The sequence below is a fragment of the Barbus barbus genome (genome assembly GCF_936440315.1).
Source record: "Barbus barbus genome assembly, chromosome: 35".
NCBI classification, from domain to species: Eukaryota; Metazoa; Chordata; class Actinopteri; order Cypriniformes; family Cyprinidae; genus Barbus; species Barbus barbus.
In genome coordinates, this window is record NC_136763.1 from 16,127,860 (window position 1) to 16,144,048 (window position 16,189).

The following is a 16,189-nucleotide window of genomic DNA, read 5'->3' on the forward strand; positions in this document are numbered from 1 at the left end:
AAATCACAGCTTCATCGGAATGATTATGACACTTGGTGACTTTTATGACACTTGTAATGTGAACACAGAAAAAAACAAAAATGATTCAAACAGGCTAAGTGGGCGTAAAAAAAAAAAAAATCACACAAAATGACCGACCATAGGAAATGAATGGGAAATGAAAAAAGTCAAAAATACAGAACATTTTTGTGTGTACAATCTACAAATCCCCCACAATGCAGAAACAATTTGCACAGCAATGAAGAGGTGAAACTCAAACATCTAGAGTGCAAAATCAACACACACACTTGAACACACACACCTAACTGGTGTGACTAACACAGCAAATATGTAAAATAAAATCAATAATTCTACTACAATGCAGTAAAAAAAAGGACATAAAGAGTGTAAAACAGATACACCCACTCACACACACACACTTACACACACACACACACACACACACATACATAATTATACACACTCAAATGAATTGGTCTGGCTATAACCATATAGACAAACTGAGCCAGAAGACTGAAATAAGATGTTAAAATCCGATCAGACCCAGAAGGATTAAGCTCTGATAAACATTCAAGTTAATTTTTGTTACATTTTATAGAATTTTAATGTTTTGTGTATCAAAATGCTTTCTGTGTTCAGGTTTGAATGTAATAATACAACAACCTACACTTCAGATTAACATGTAAAACAACAAAAAGTAGTCTTTGAGAATTTGTTAATATACATTTAAATCCCCAATCTAATAAAAGTAAACAATTATTTATTAAAACAACTAGGAATTCACAAGCCTCTCTATAGAGTCCTATACAGGTATCTATCCAGTGGTTACACCATGAAATTACATGTTTTTCTTTCTTTGCTCTCACCAGGCGGTGCTATTCTGCCTTCAAAAATTGGATTTTAGTCCTAGTCTCTATTTTATTCTGAAATACTTAAAAATTAGGGGACAAAATTGTACTAGTTTCAATGGGGAAAAATGATCATTTATCAATTATTGCATAGATACTAATGAGTACCATAAAATTCTCTCAAAAAAAAATATGATTGAACAAAAATATATTAGATTGATTTTGCTGAAGAAAAAAGAGTTACATTTCAGGTGTCCGGTCACTTTTGACCACGAAGACCATGACTGTGACTGCCAAATGAGGAGTGCACAAGGGTTAAAGGAATAGTTCACACAAATATAAATCCTCCTGTTCCATTTTAGGCCTATATTTAATCCACTTTATATTACATGACATTATCATTTTATTCAAAACACAAGACTGTGTCTATTTAAAAGCATAAATACTGAATTCCTCTCTTTAAAAACTGTGGGGTTCACATTACCATGTAAGAGTTTAGGAGCTGTTCTGTTCACCGACGCAAAAGCTTTGAAAATTAATCTCTTGTCGTTAAAAGCATTTGCCTCTGCTCTAATTTACTCAGTAAAAAACAGCCCAATTTTGTCCACCAAAATGTCTTGGATTGAAAGAAAAGGCTGTGCAAAGACTAAAACTGGCTTTTGCTTAAATAAGTGTTTATTTTTTCTTATAAGGTGGTTAGTGTTGCTTGAAGCTTCATTAGGTTTATATGAACCTGAAAAAGGAAATAGAAATACTGAAGTCATTTGATTCTATTCTAGTGTCAATTAAGCATTGCTATTTCTGAGTACCTCATCTCACTTTTAGGTGGTGTGTGTACAGGACCTGTAGATATTAAATGAGCAGGAAATGATACAGATTTGGGACTTCAGGGAGCAAAGAATGGATCTTGAAGATATTGTCATGAAAGAGTGTTTAACAGCAGGAGGCACAAAAGACTCGATGAGCTGATGGGCATTCAAACACTGGGTAAACTGAATAACCTACTTCTGCTTAGGCAGGACAGCAGTGGTGGTTGTGATTGTTGTGATCAGTCATGATTAAGTTTGCTGGAGCTGCTTGGTTTCAGATAACCAATTGGCTGATATTTGCACAAGACTGCTTGCGTCCTCTTATTCTGCAAAAGTTCAGCCCCGTTTTTATCTATTCTCATACAAGGCTCCATTGGTAATCTGTCCAACCGTCTGTTCCAGTGAAATTGACAAAAATGGTAAATAAATATTTTCTTAGATTTGGTTGCTAATGATAAATAGACATTATTTTACTGGGTCTCATGGACAGCTGATTCCCAAAACTTTTCATTTTCTATGAAGGGGTCAGTTCACAGCAGTGACATTTTTTAATTAAGGGGTGATATTTGTATAAGGTATTTTTCAAACCTTAATTTATGTATGCATCATCTTTAACTCTCTGATGTTGTTAGGTCATTTTAGACCATTGGTCTCAAACTCAATTCCTGGAGGGCCACTGCTCAGCAGAGTTTAGCCCCAACCCTAATCAAACACACCTGATCCAGCTGATCAAGGTCTTCAGGATTACTAGAAACTTCCAAGCAGGTGTGATTTGGAGCTGGTTGGAGCTAAACTCTGCAGAGCATAAAAACCTAAAGCATCATTTCATTTGTATCTTTGTGCTGCTTATTCATTTGTTCTTGATACTGACTGTTCAATTGTCTAAGACACAAAAAATAAAGATGCAACTTTCAGACACCACCATTTTTTAGCTCACGGAATGGAATGCACAGGATTGTGGGATATCAAAGGCAGCGAAGGATACAGCTATGCTGCCTTCAAAAATCGATCAGATGAAGGCTCATGAGACAGGAAGTGAAGCTAACTTTGGATTCGGACGTGCCTCGATGCCTTCCTAGCTTGGAATGTTTCCTCCGAAGGCAGTATTTTTCAGTTTTCAGATACAGCCAGAGTGTGCATGCAGTTGAAGAGAGTGCGACGTGAGCGCAAACGGCTGACAGGACAGGAAAGTTTCTTTACTGACATATAACAACAATTCATCAGACCGCAGTTCACTGTTGTTCTACTGATGCTCATTTGGCACTAGCGTGCTGAAGGCGAGCTAAAGTGCGCGTTTGAGAAGTCTCCCGTTTGTTGTGGTCGTAAAGATATACACCCGTTCCGAGTCTTAGTAAGTTTAGAATAAATACATTTTGAACTCATTAGAAAAGCTAAAAGCTGTTAAATAAAAATGTTTCATTACTTTTTTTAAAGACTAAGCTTTTGATTATTTATAACGTTTTATTAAAGAAGATTTTCACATGATTTCGGCAAAATGGTTGCACCCTTATGCACTGCATATAGCCTACTGCAGGGGTGTCAAACTCAGTTCCTGGAGGGCCACAGCCCTGCAGAGTTTAGTTCCAACCCTGCTCCAACACACAAACCATGCAGTTTTCAAATAAGCCTGAATGATCTGATAAGCTGGATAAGGTGTGTTTAATTAAGGTTGCATCTAAACTCTGCAGGGCTCCGGCCTCCAGGAACTGAGTTTGACACCCCTGGCCTACTGCATGTGTCCAGCATTTGTACAGTTTTGCTGCTGTGGGTGCGTCGTCATTTTAGATTGACGTGAATGTGCATTGTGACCCGTGTATTGGCAGATTAATTTTACTGATCCATATAGGGAAATTTACTCTGCATTTAACCCACCCTAATCCACAAATGTTGGGACGTTTTTTAAATTTGAATAAATTGAAAACTAAAAGACTTTCTAATCACAGGAGACAATATTTTATTCACAATAGAACATAGATAACATAACAAAGGTTTAAACTGAGAAATTTTTAAATTTTATGCACAAAATGAGCTCGTTTCAAATTTGATGCCTGCTATAGCTCTCAACCCAGGTACTAGGTAGCCAAAACGGTTTGGCCCGATAATGGCCCAGATCCGGCAGGCCGGAAGAAATAACTCGGCCCGGCTGCGGTTGCCAGACTCGGCATGGACATGGGATGAATGACGCCCCAGAATCGGCCCAAATACACTGGCCCGAGTCCGACTTCCAGAGGTGGGTAGAGTAGCCAAAAACTGTACTCAAGTAAAAGTAAAAGTACTTCTAGAAATATTTACTCAAGTAAAAGTAAAAGTAATCGTCTGAATAGTTACTTGAGTAAGAGTAAAAAAGTATCGGATAAAAAAACTACTCAAGTAGTTACTAGTTACTTTGGATCATATATGTACTGAATATAGTCTATTTTTATTTAGATATATAGATTACATTTATGTAATGTGTATGTGTATACACACACACACACACACACACACACACACACTGCCGTTCAAAATATATATATATATATACATATATATTTTAATGTAATTTATTTCAGTGATGCAAATCAGAATTTTCATCAGCCTTTACCCCAGTCTTCAGAGTCACATAATCCTTCAGAAATCATGTTGATTTATTATCAGTGCTGTTCTTTTTAGCTTTCTATTCATCAAAGAATACTGAACAAAATATCACAGGTTCCAAAAAATATTAAGCAGCAAAACTGTTTCCAACACTGGTAATAAATCGATATGATTTCTGAAGGATCATATGACTCCGAAAACTGGAGTAACAGCTGATGAAAATTCAGATTTGCATCACTGAATTAAATGATATTTTAAAGTCAATTAATTATGTATTATCCTATAACCTCTGACACTGAAACCTCTGAAAACGCCTCACATTACTGCTCTGAACATAACGAAACAAATGCATATTGACGGATCTGTTCTGCAAAATGTAAACAAATGTAGCCTATATTTTTGCAAGCTAAATATTGTAAAAATATGAATATTAATTGTCTAGAACAGGCCGCACGCCGCTGCGCAGAGCTAACGCGGGTTCCGCGGGTGTTCATTTCATACTCTGTGACAGCTTATTTAATGTATAAATTATACATTGTATTTAATGTAAGGTACATGTACAACAAACTGGTAATGTCAAAGTGGTATCGTGACCTATACCTGTGGAACAGTAGACAGCACACGCGGTGTTCATCTAATAAAGATCTTCATATAGCTCTAGCAAACAAGCCTTTGCAGATTTGCTTTCAACTGACTGTAGATCCAAAGCCACGTCTTCAGCGCTCTAGATGTTCATAAACTCTCTGTTATCTGAGTGAGAACCGCTTCAGAGACTCAGCGCGTGCGGCAGGGAACTGAACGAATCATTCAAACTGATTCGCGAACCGATTCACTGGTTTGCCAACTGGTTTGATCGAGCCTTTAAACAGAATCGACTCAAAAGAATGAGTCATTCGCGAATGGGCATCGTTCATTGCCCAGAGAAAAGTAGACGGCGCGTTTGGAATAAACTGAAGCATTTTTAAGTTGTATTGCATTAAGATACAGTAACGAGAGGAGAGTCTCCCACAGTAACGAAGTAAAAGTACCGTTTTTTCTCTAAAAATATACTTGAGTAAGAGTAAAAGTACCCATTTTAAAATATACTCTAAAAGTATTAGTTACCCAAAAAATGTACTCAAGTAAATGTAACGAAGTAAATGTAACTCGTTACTACCCACCTCTGCCGACTTCCTAAACTGCTGGCATTGGGCCACAATCACACCGACAAGAATTGTAACATTTAGCCAGTACTGGCCCGAGTCTGGGTACTGAAACTGAGCCGACACCACCAGCATTGGGCCACAATCATGCCAACCAAAATGGTACACTTAGCCGGCACTGGTCTGACACTGTGTCACAATCATGCCGACACCTAGCCGGTACTAGTCTCATTCGCTAAATTAAAAAAATATATATATACTTGCACTTTCATAATTACAACTTCTAAAATATGTGTATTAAAGACTCCTTCCAGTTTTTACATAAAACCAGAGCTTTGAATAATTTGTATTTCCACAAAATGACATTGTTACCTTAAAATCCTTAAGATGGCATCTACTTCCAACAAAAATAATATATATTTTACAGTGTCCTTGTTAAACCTACATGTTCTTATGCATGTCAACTAAATATGTCACCTTTACAAAGATTAAGGGTTTGACCCTTACACCATTTCTATTCATGGCATCCCCACCTACTACCCCATGAATTACCCCGCAACATCCAGATGTGCCCCCCCCCCCCCCCCCCCCCCAAGTATAAAAATGACAATGAGTGATATTAGAATTTATTTTGAAAAAAAACAAAAAAAACTCCAGGAGCTTCCTCAAGTAAGCATACCCTAAAAGAGGGACAGATTGACAGAGAGACAAAAAGGGGAAGAGACAGTGACACATATGGTTATTCAGACAATCTCACACTCAAAAAAATGAACAAGGAAGGTTGTGCACTTTACATAATATTTGTATATTCAGTTTACTTATAATAATTGTCTTTGTTGACTTGAAATGTTTTTTTCTATTAAGGTCCACGTAATTATGTCTCAACTTAACTGTACAAAATCCTAACGCGTTGTCTAAACACAAACCATTTATGTTAAGTAAAAAATTCTTACACCCAGAGGGTGGCAGTATAGTGCGACGCCAACTGCCATGAAACCCCAAAGAAGAAGAAGAGCAAGACGCGTCAGACTAACGTGTATTTGAATCTGCACACCTGCGTGACCCCCTGCAAAGATTTTCTTCGATTGGTTTTGACAGAGGGACGTCTTACCTTTTCAACGACTGGTAAAGGTAGGAGGATATTTGTTTTTCCACCAGTATCGATCATTTTTTATTTGTAATAAGAGATATGTTCTTTATTTTTGGTCTGCTTTAGTTTTAGAGAGTTCTAGCGTCTTAGACATGCATAGATATATATAAAAATGACAAAGTGGGATTATTTTTGTTGGTTTGTAGTTTTTCAGATTAATTAAATTTCACAAAATCTTTATCTAATCATTTTGTTTGTTTTTATCCTTTGCAATTTTTCAGGTCCTTAATAAAAGGTGTTTTCTGTTCCTGCCAAGGTACTCACAAGGTAAGATCTGCAACATCTACTAATGTAAATACTGTTTCTTGCGTGACCATTTCATTTGTTAGTTCTGAGTAGCTTGTTTCTGTTTGTATCCTGTTTACTTTTAATTATCAGTAGCAATTGATAATTTCAGTTTTTAACAGATTATATAAATGTTTTAAATTATTTTAAGTCATATGGTTTGCTATTTGTAAAACTCTTCTAAAATGTATTTATTTTTTGCAAGTCAAGCTTCTTTTAACTGAAATCACTTTTTGTTTTTGTTTTTTTGGGTGGTGTGTGTGCTTAAATATTCAAATGACAGTATGAAAGAATTATAGAATACAGTAATATATGGCGTTTTTACAAAAAATTTAGTATACGCCAATAACAGGTTGTTTGTGGACATTATTTAAAGGTGGAAGCAGAATTTCTGAGGATTACCACCGTTCCCCTCGTCACAACATTTTTTGCACAACTTGACCACCACGCTGATCAGCTCATCAGAGTGCTGAAGACGGGTGGATCTAAAGGAAAGAAAATTAACTTCACCTTTGCTCCGACTGCACAGGTGTAGTTTACTACTTTGTAGAACACATTTAGGAATAAGTAAATTGTCTAGTCTGTGTTACCATTTGTCAGAAACATTGCAAATGCACCCAATATGAATATAAAATTTCTTTGATTGTATTTCACAAAGCTTCTGAGATTAACAGCATTTTGTTTTCTCTTTAAACAAATTGCTATTTTGTATTTACACTACACACTATGGATAAATAACCAGAATTTTGGGGAAACTGATGTACTGACGTTCAAAATGACCATTCAAAGTTACAAGCAACAGAAATAACAGAACTTTTTTTTCTATTTAGAATGAAACTGTTGAAAAGAAGAGGGAGTGCCTCCTCAGGGCACTTTGTATCTATCTAAATGAAGATCCGAGCAGTCTCTTCAAAGACTATCTGGTAGGTAATACTAACAATTACTGCAGCAGTAACGGTATAGGGCTTTTAAGAATATCACAATATCCATTTAACATTGTGGGATATGACTTGTAGGAATGGCAATTTTGGTCTAGACCAAAATCATATTTCTGATAATTTAATCTAAAAATTGAAAAATTATCTTATAAAAGTAGAACTTGTGGCAGCGCTGCTATATTAGATTGCATCAGATCATACAGGTGTACTTAAGTGGCCAGTGAGTATACAAATTGTGAGGAATCAGTTTGGACCAAAAGTTAGTAATCAAGCACTATTTTAAAACATTTATGGATTACATTAAACTGCAATGCAATGAGCTCTTTGGAATTATGTAATTGGCTGGTGATTTCATTGTTGTCCATTTTTATGTGTGGAAAGGATTCAGATGGCTGTGCTGCCCAGAGGGACCTTGAACAAGTTGTCTTTGGCATCTACAGCATTAATGCTGAGGGAGGTGATGCCACCACCACTCCAGTTGATGTTGGAATAGTGATTGAGGGTGTTGAAGTGCTTCACGACTTGGGAGACATCGCTTCTGCATGTGCACTCTTAATGGGTGTCATATATGCATTGAACCTCAGTTATCCTCAGGAACTGAAAACGTTCTTTGAGGTGCTTCAGAAAATCTTCCTCCAGCTGGATGCTACCAGACTCTCAACCAAGGTACAGATGCTTAAAAACAAACTGTATGAGTGAACCAACATTGAGCGTGTGGCGTTTAACATGAAGGCCTGCTTTGCACTTGAAACCATTTAATTGAAAAACACTTGAAAGTTTACATACCTTTTTTCTATTTTTTTGTGTGACACACACCACTGTTCTGGGTGACATGCATGTAAAACGTGTCCAGAGTTGTTGTTGTTTTTTTTGTTTTTTAAAGGTAAAGATAACCAACTTTAAATGCTGCCACTCATGGGTATGTTTAACTTTTTTTTTTCTCTCTCTTTTGTAAAACAGAATTGATAAACAGTTGTGTTGTTGATAAACTCTTGTGCTGTGAATAAAGGAACTAATAAATTTTGAGTTGAGTTTACTGAAGTATTTTGTGTGGAACCTGTTGACAAACTAGAGTTAATTCAACCTAACTAGTAAAAATTAAAGTTAGCGAAAGCGTTTTATTTTGATTAATTAAGCTTGAATTTAATGTTTTGTTGTAAAATCATTAGTTTACTTTGAATAAACAAATATGTAATATGCAAATTCGAAACAAATTTGGTTAGTCCATATAACATAACTGACTTTAGTTAGTTAAACTCAAATGTCTCTTGTTGAGCAAAAATGAATGATAATAGTTGGCTTGAGTCAAAAATATTATTTCTCCCTAAAACAACCCCATTCAGTTAGATAACCTTGAAATATTTGTTTTCAACTTTCATAATTATATTTTGTGGAACCTGTTGACAAGAAAAAATTAATTAAAGTCAAGGTTTCATTTTTTTGAGTGCAGATTGATAACATGAACGGTAACTCTTCCTGCTCTTTTCTTCCCCATCTCTGTCCAAAGTAAGCAGCCATGTTTTGATTAACTTTTCAATCTCTCCATCTGATGCACTGACAGTAATTGCATTTCTTTGCACTGATTGAAAAAAAAAAGTTCAGTCGCAATACTATACACCAGTGGTGTCAAACTCAATTCCTGGAGGGCTGCAGCTCTGCAGAGTTTAGCTTTAACCAGCTCCAACTCACACCTGCTTGGAAGTTTCCAGAAATCCTGAAGACCTTGATTAGCTGGATCAGGTGCTTGATTATGGTTGGAGCTGAACTGTAGCACTATGTCAGCAAACTCACAATTATAGCTTCATTATAAATAAACATTACTTTGATATTATATGTGTAGAACGGTTTATTAAAATGATATTATATGTTAGATGATCAAATGTTTACTCACCAGGGTAGCAGGTTCTTCTGGTCTTCTGGAAATTAGCTGCACAAAAAGCCCGTCAGGTTTCGTCATTAGATGTCAAAGCTAGTGCGCATGTCTCTTGAAACTCATCTAGCAAAAATAATGTTAAAGTTCCCTTAACCACTTTAAGCTTGTTTCATTATATGAATTAAATCATTAATTTCCAAATGTAGTTAAAGAAAAAAGAGAATGTTGAATGTTTAAGTTTTAATGTCACTGCTACATACTATTTACCACATTGTAAATGGAGACCAACCCCCAGCAATCATAAACTAGTCAAATAGGGCCAGATCTGCACATCCAACGCCTAGCCAAATCTGGCAACCAGTAGGTAGGTAGGTAGCTTTTTATTGTCATTCAACTGTACATACAGAGTGCACATATGAACAATTCCATTCCACTGGCTCACAAGTACTGCACCAAACTAAACATAAACATGTACCACAAATCAGTATAAAATTATAAATATGATCAAATTTGCAACAGCATGCATTTAAAAAATATATAACACTAAAAGAATGACAGCAGCATATAAATATTAAATGATGCACACAGTAATTAGCAGCATCTAAAACAAAGTAACTGCACTTATTAAGTGACAGCATTTAAGTACAATTATTGCACATCGCAAAAAGTTCTGTTATTTCAATGTCTCCATCTAGTTCACATAAAACTCACTAATAAAAGATTCAGGGAGATAAAATGGTTAAGAGGTCATTTTAAATTCAGAAGTCTGATAGCTTGTAGATAAAAGCTATTACAGAACCTTACTGTTCTGCACCGAATGCTGCGAAACCTTTTTTCCAGAGGGCAGCAATGTAAACAGTCCATAATGAAGATGGGTGGGGTCTTTTGCAATGTTTAGAGCACGAGTCAGACAGCGCTTATATGCGAGGTCCTGGATGGAAGGCAGTGAAGAGCCAATGATCTTTTCTGCTGTCCTCACCACTCTCTGTACAGACCTCCAGTCAGAGGCTTTACAGTCCCCAGACCATACAGAGATGCAGCTGGTCAATATGCTTTCTATAATCCCTTTGTAGACTGTACTGAGGATAGGAGAGGAAAAGTGTTCTCTTCTCATCCGACGCAGACAAAAAAGACGTTGCTGTGCTCTCTTCACTAAAGAGGCGATGTTAACGGTCCATGTGAACTATCTGTGATCTGCACCCCAAAAACTTGACACTACTGACTACTTCCACCGCAGTGTCATTGATGATAAGTGGTGTGTACCTGTGCTGCTTTTTCCTGAAATCAACAATGATCTCCTTTGTTTTTTTCGACATTCAGGAGCAAGTTATTTGTATTGCACCAGTCCACAAGCTGTCTCACCTCTTCCCTATAGGTCTGTTCGTTGTTATCCTGAATGAGGCCTACCACTGTCGTGTCAACCGCATACTTCACAACATGGTTTGTACTGAACCTGGCACGGCAGTCATGGGTCATCATAGTAAACAGTAATGGGCTCAGGACGCAGCCCTGAGGGGAGCCGGTGCTCAGAGAGATGACACTGGAGGTGTGATTTCCAACCCTAAAAAGTCCAGTAGCCAGTTACACAAGGGGGTACCAAGGCCCAAGGGTCCCAGTTTTCTTATCAAATGCTCGGGGATAATCGTATTGAATGCCGAGCTAAAATCCACAAATAGCATTCGCACGTGAGTGTTCTTCTCCTCCAGATGGGCCAGGCTCAGATATAGCGTCCTCTGTGGAGCGGTTGGGTCGGTAAGCAAACTGGAAAGGATCAAACATAGGAGGGAGTCTTGAAATGATGTGGTCCTTCACCAGCCTCTCGAAGCACTTCATCGTTATAGGTGTGAGTGCAACTGGACGATAATCATTGTATTGTGGATTTTTTGGGAACTGGTATTACAATAGCAGTCTTAAAACATGATGGAACAACAGCCTGATCCAGTGTGGTGTTAAAAATGTTTGTAAGTGCAGGAGCCAGCTAGTCAGCACATTCCTTCAGCACCCGTCCTGGAATATTATCAGGACCCGCTGCCTTCTGGGCGCTGACTTTTTTCAGGGTCCACCGGACGTCAGTTGTGTTAAGACTAAGTACCTTCTCATCTGGTTGAGGAACACTTTTACTTGCAGGAGTGTTATTCAGTGCCTCAAACCGTCCAAAATATGTATTAAGTTCATTAAGAAAATGTATATTGTCCTCGCAGGGTAGTGGAATAGCTTTCCAGTCTGTGACAGTTTTTATGTTCTGCCACATGCGCTTGGTATTTGTAGGATCAGAGAAGAAACCCTGTATTTGCACGTACTTCACCAGTCATCCAGGGCACTTCTGAATATATACGCAGACACAGATGCAGTATACTCCTCCACATTGATATGGTGATTAACAGTCGCAGCCTCCTTGAACATATCCCAGTCAGTATGGTCAAAACAATCTTGCAATACTGACATGGCACCCTCAGGCCAGACCCTCATCTGTTGCACAGTTGTTTTTTTCCTAATAAGCATAGGCCTGTATGCAGGAATTAACATCACAGAGAGATGGTCAGAGGAGCCGATGTGGGGTCGTGGGACTGCCTTAAAAGCCTTCTTGATGTTAGTATAGGCTAAATCCAGTCTATTTAGACCCCTGGTGGCAAAATCGACATACTGATGAAAATTAGGGAGAACTGTCCCCATGTTAGTCTGGTTAAAGTCCCCTGCCACAATAAAAACACCCTCCGGATATGAGTCTTGCAGATCACTGATGGAACGATAGAGCACATTCAGGGCCTCCTTAGTATTTGCACTAGGTGAAATATACACTGCTGTAATGATGATAGTTGTAAATTCCCTAGGCAGATAAAATGGTCTGCATTTAATAGACAAAAACTCTACATCCAGAGAACAATAACTTGAGACCACTGCAGCATTGTTACATAGTTGTTTGTGTAAATGCACACACCGCCACCCCGTGATTTTCCACTGAGAACCTGTCTGACCTGAATATTGTTAGCCCCTCTATACTCACGGCATCATCCGAAACGGAAGGGTTTAGCCATGTTTCCGTCAGAATTATGGTACAACAGTCTCTCATCTCCCGTTTAGTTGTTAAGTCCAGCTTCAGATAGTTCAATTTATTCTCCACGGAGCGGACATTAGCGAGCAGAATGTATGGAAGTGGCGTTCTGCATGAGTTAGCCTTTAGCTTAGCTGTTAATCCTCCCCGGTTGCCACGCCTCTGTTTCCTATCGCACTGCCTCCGTCTCCTCCGGGAGTGGCCGGTGCCTGTGGGAGACTCCGTTGCCTTATAGGCGGCTGGGTCTGGCTGGCATAGCAGTCCGAGGCTATGCAGAGTGTCCAGAGTGATCGTGTCTACGATCCCTGAACAGCTTACTTTAAGTAATTCTAACATAAAATGACGATCATATATTAGTTTAGCTCTGCTACGCTGCACATAAACTGCTGAACTCATTTGTCTAAGTGGCTTATTTCCTGTTAAATATCTGATACTATCGGGAGCCAGTGAAGCCGCAGCCGAGCAGAGCGACGCCATTACTGGGCCAGAGCTGGCCGCTGCCAGAACACAGCCGAGTGAGCCGACACTCAGCCGCAATTGGCCCGATTGCGCTGGCTACCTGGGAAAATAGTTGGGACGGGGGCATGTTTACCATGGTGTAGCATCTCCTCTTCTTTTCAAAACAGTTTGAAACAGTTATGAGTTTCTGGAGTTTTGGTGTTGGAATTTGATCCCATTCTTGCCTGATATAGGTTTCCAGCTGCTGAAGAGTTTGTGGTCGTCTTTGAAGTATTTTTCGTTTAATGATGCGCCAAATGTTCTCTAGGTAAAAGATCTGAGGCCTCATTTATAAAACTCTCCGTAGATTTCATCCTAAAAGTGTACGTAGGCACAAAAGGTCAATTTTGCGTATACACAAAAGTTTTCACATTTATAAAATAATGCGTACGATGGAACCTGCGTAAAAATCCTGTTATAAATCCCAGTTAAAATAAATCCCAGGGAAGATTGTGCGTACGTGCATCCGTCTTTCGGATGAGACGTTAAACCGAGGTCCTGACTCTCTGTGGTCATTAAAAATCCCATGGCACTTCTCGTAAAGAGTAGGGGTGTAACCCCGGTGTCCTGGCCAAATTCCCTCTACTGGCCCTTGTCTATCATGGCCTCCTAATAATCCCCATCCACTTGATTGGCTCTTTGACTCTCTCTCCTCTCCACCTGTAGCTGGTGTGTGGTGAGCGCACTGGCGCCGTTGTACTGTGGCTGCCGTCGCATCATCCAAGTGGATGCTGCACACTGGTGGTGGTTGAGGAGAGACACCTCACATGATTGTAAAGCGCTTTTGTGTGCAGCAATACACAATAAAGCGCTATATAAATGCATCATTCATTCATTCATTCATTCATTCATCTCCACCCCGACTCCTCCACGAAATCACCATGTATGGAGCTTACAACGCCTAGTTTTACTATGCATAACCTCATCTGCATATCATTTCCATGCATATTCCCATCCACGTGACACCATGTTTAACACCGTCAAAGGTCCAAGACATTAAGGAAATATGAGATACGGACAATAAATGCCATTTGTGCCAAACATTTTTTTTTCATATTCTTGGGTATTCTGCAGGCTCGCCGCGGACGGCGGTGGGCTTGCGTGGGTTGAGAAAGGCGACGGGCGTGGGAGAGCCGCGGACGACGGCGGGCTAGTTCTGGCCCGGTGCAGGACACTCTCCAGACACCGGAGGATCCCTTCCCTCCATTTTAATCCAGTGGTGTCCGGGAGGTCCACGGGACGATGGGAATTGGCCCTGTGCCAGAACAGCAAGAGGATGGTGGCGCCATCGAGGGCCGTCGCCGCAGCGAGCCTGCAGAATACCCAAGAATATTCTGCGAACGGGAGATTTAGGCGGGCAAGGGCAATGAAGCGTGCAGCGATGCCGTGGGAAAAAACAGGAACAACAAAAAACTTTTCAATAAACGGGGAAAAAAATAAACGGGGGTATATGATGCAGAGGTAACTGTCACTGGTCAGCTGTTCTGTCATATTCGCTGGAGCAAGGGAACGAAGAGGCAAGAAACTCCTCAATTAATAACATTTATCTAATCGCTAGAACACAGGAGTCGCAGGAGACACAGAACTCAAGGATTGACGTATAACAGCTGACAACAGACTCAGGGAACACAGGGCTTATAAACAGAGGAGTAAACAAGATAATTAATAACACATGGCTGGGGAATAACAAACTAATGAGGAGAACTAAACGAGAACAGGACACAGACCAAATATGGGCACGAGAGGAGGGAAAACACAAGACACAGGAAGACAGGACTGACAATATCCTCAGTCTATCGGTACTGCAGTAACACCAAGAGAAAGGAGTTACTCTCTTGGTAAAGGAGTTACCAAGAGTAAGCTGTCCTGCTGTCATCAAGAGCTACAATGCCAACATGGGAGGCACTGACAAGAGTGACATGCTGGTCCACCTCTACCGCACCCCCCTGAAATCCAAGACGTAGTAAATGCGGATGTTTGCATATGCAATAGATGTCAGCCTCACGAATGCCTGGATCATGTACAGGCGGGACATCAAGGCTCTTGCAGTGGATGGCCTGTCGTTGAAGAACTTCCGGATCCAGGTGTTTAGGAGTTGCAGCAGCCAGGGGCCAGTTATGTCTCACCCCCGAAGGAGCTCATCATTTCCATGTGCACCCAGTACCTCTGTTGATGTCCTCATACCTATCCGGGGACACCGCAGCCACACCCCAGATGCTTCTTTGCGGTCTGACATGTCTCTGTTCCATGCCCCTGTCTACACCAACTGCCAGACCTGCAAGTACTGCAGCAGGAAGGGGAACATTTTGAGGTCAAATGTGGTTTATATAGGTTTCATGTAGCCTATTTATTTATACTTTATATATGTTTCTTATATTTTAAATACAGGTATATATGCTTTTTGGGAAAAAAATTACCATAGACTGGCGAGGAACCAAATATGGTAACTTCATTGACCTTGAATTTCAACATAAAAATGTTTTTTTTTTTTTTTAAGTCACAAAAGTTTAAAAGTCTTTTAATAACCTTCAATAACACTCCAGGTTTGAAATTTGCATTTCCAAGTATTTCAATGAGTGCCCTATAAAGGGTTAAACTGATTTCCAGGGGCAAATTTACCTTTATATGGCCAGTTTTTCTAACCTTATTATATGTATGCATCATCATTTATGCCAAATCCATATACTGTATTAATAAACTCAATAAAACATAATAGGCTGTTACCAATCAAATGAAATTGAGTTTTGATGTATGTACACTGTGATTACAACTGCATAAATTGTTAAAAAAAATATTGACTTTTTAATTTCAGTTTTTTGAATATTGAAATATGATTTTTGGAATTACAATATAAATTTGAAACAAACTCTCAGTAGGAGGTGGCAAGTCACTGTCTTAATAATTAAGTCAGTAGGTGCTTATCAGTACTGAAATTGTTGCTTCCTCATTTGTTCGCTGCTTCATCCTCCAGCTCGTGACCCAGAATCTGATCAAAGCCTTCTTGAAGGACTTCTTAG

The 16,189-nt window shown here is 39.1% G+C and overlaps 1 long non-coding RNA gene across 1 annotated transcript; it reads left to right on the top strand.

Annotated features, from left to right (window-relative positions):
* Positions 1–6,130: 6,130 nt before the first annotated feature.
* On the top strand, positions 6,131–8,784 carry LOC306855141. The gene is made up of 5 exons (XR_013782902.1): positions 6,131–6,507; positions 6,748–6,793; positions 7,188–7,340; positions 7,642–7,734; positions 8,131–8,784. It is a non-coding gene; the product is annotated as an uncharacterized lncRNA (long non-coding RNA).
* Positions 8,785–16,189: the final 7,405 nt, after the last annotated feature.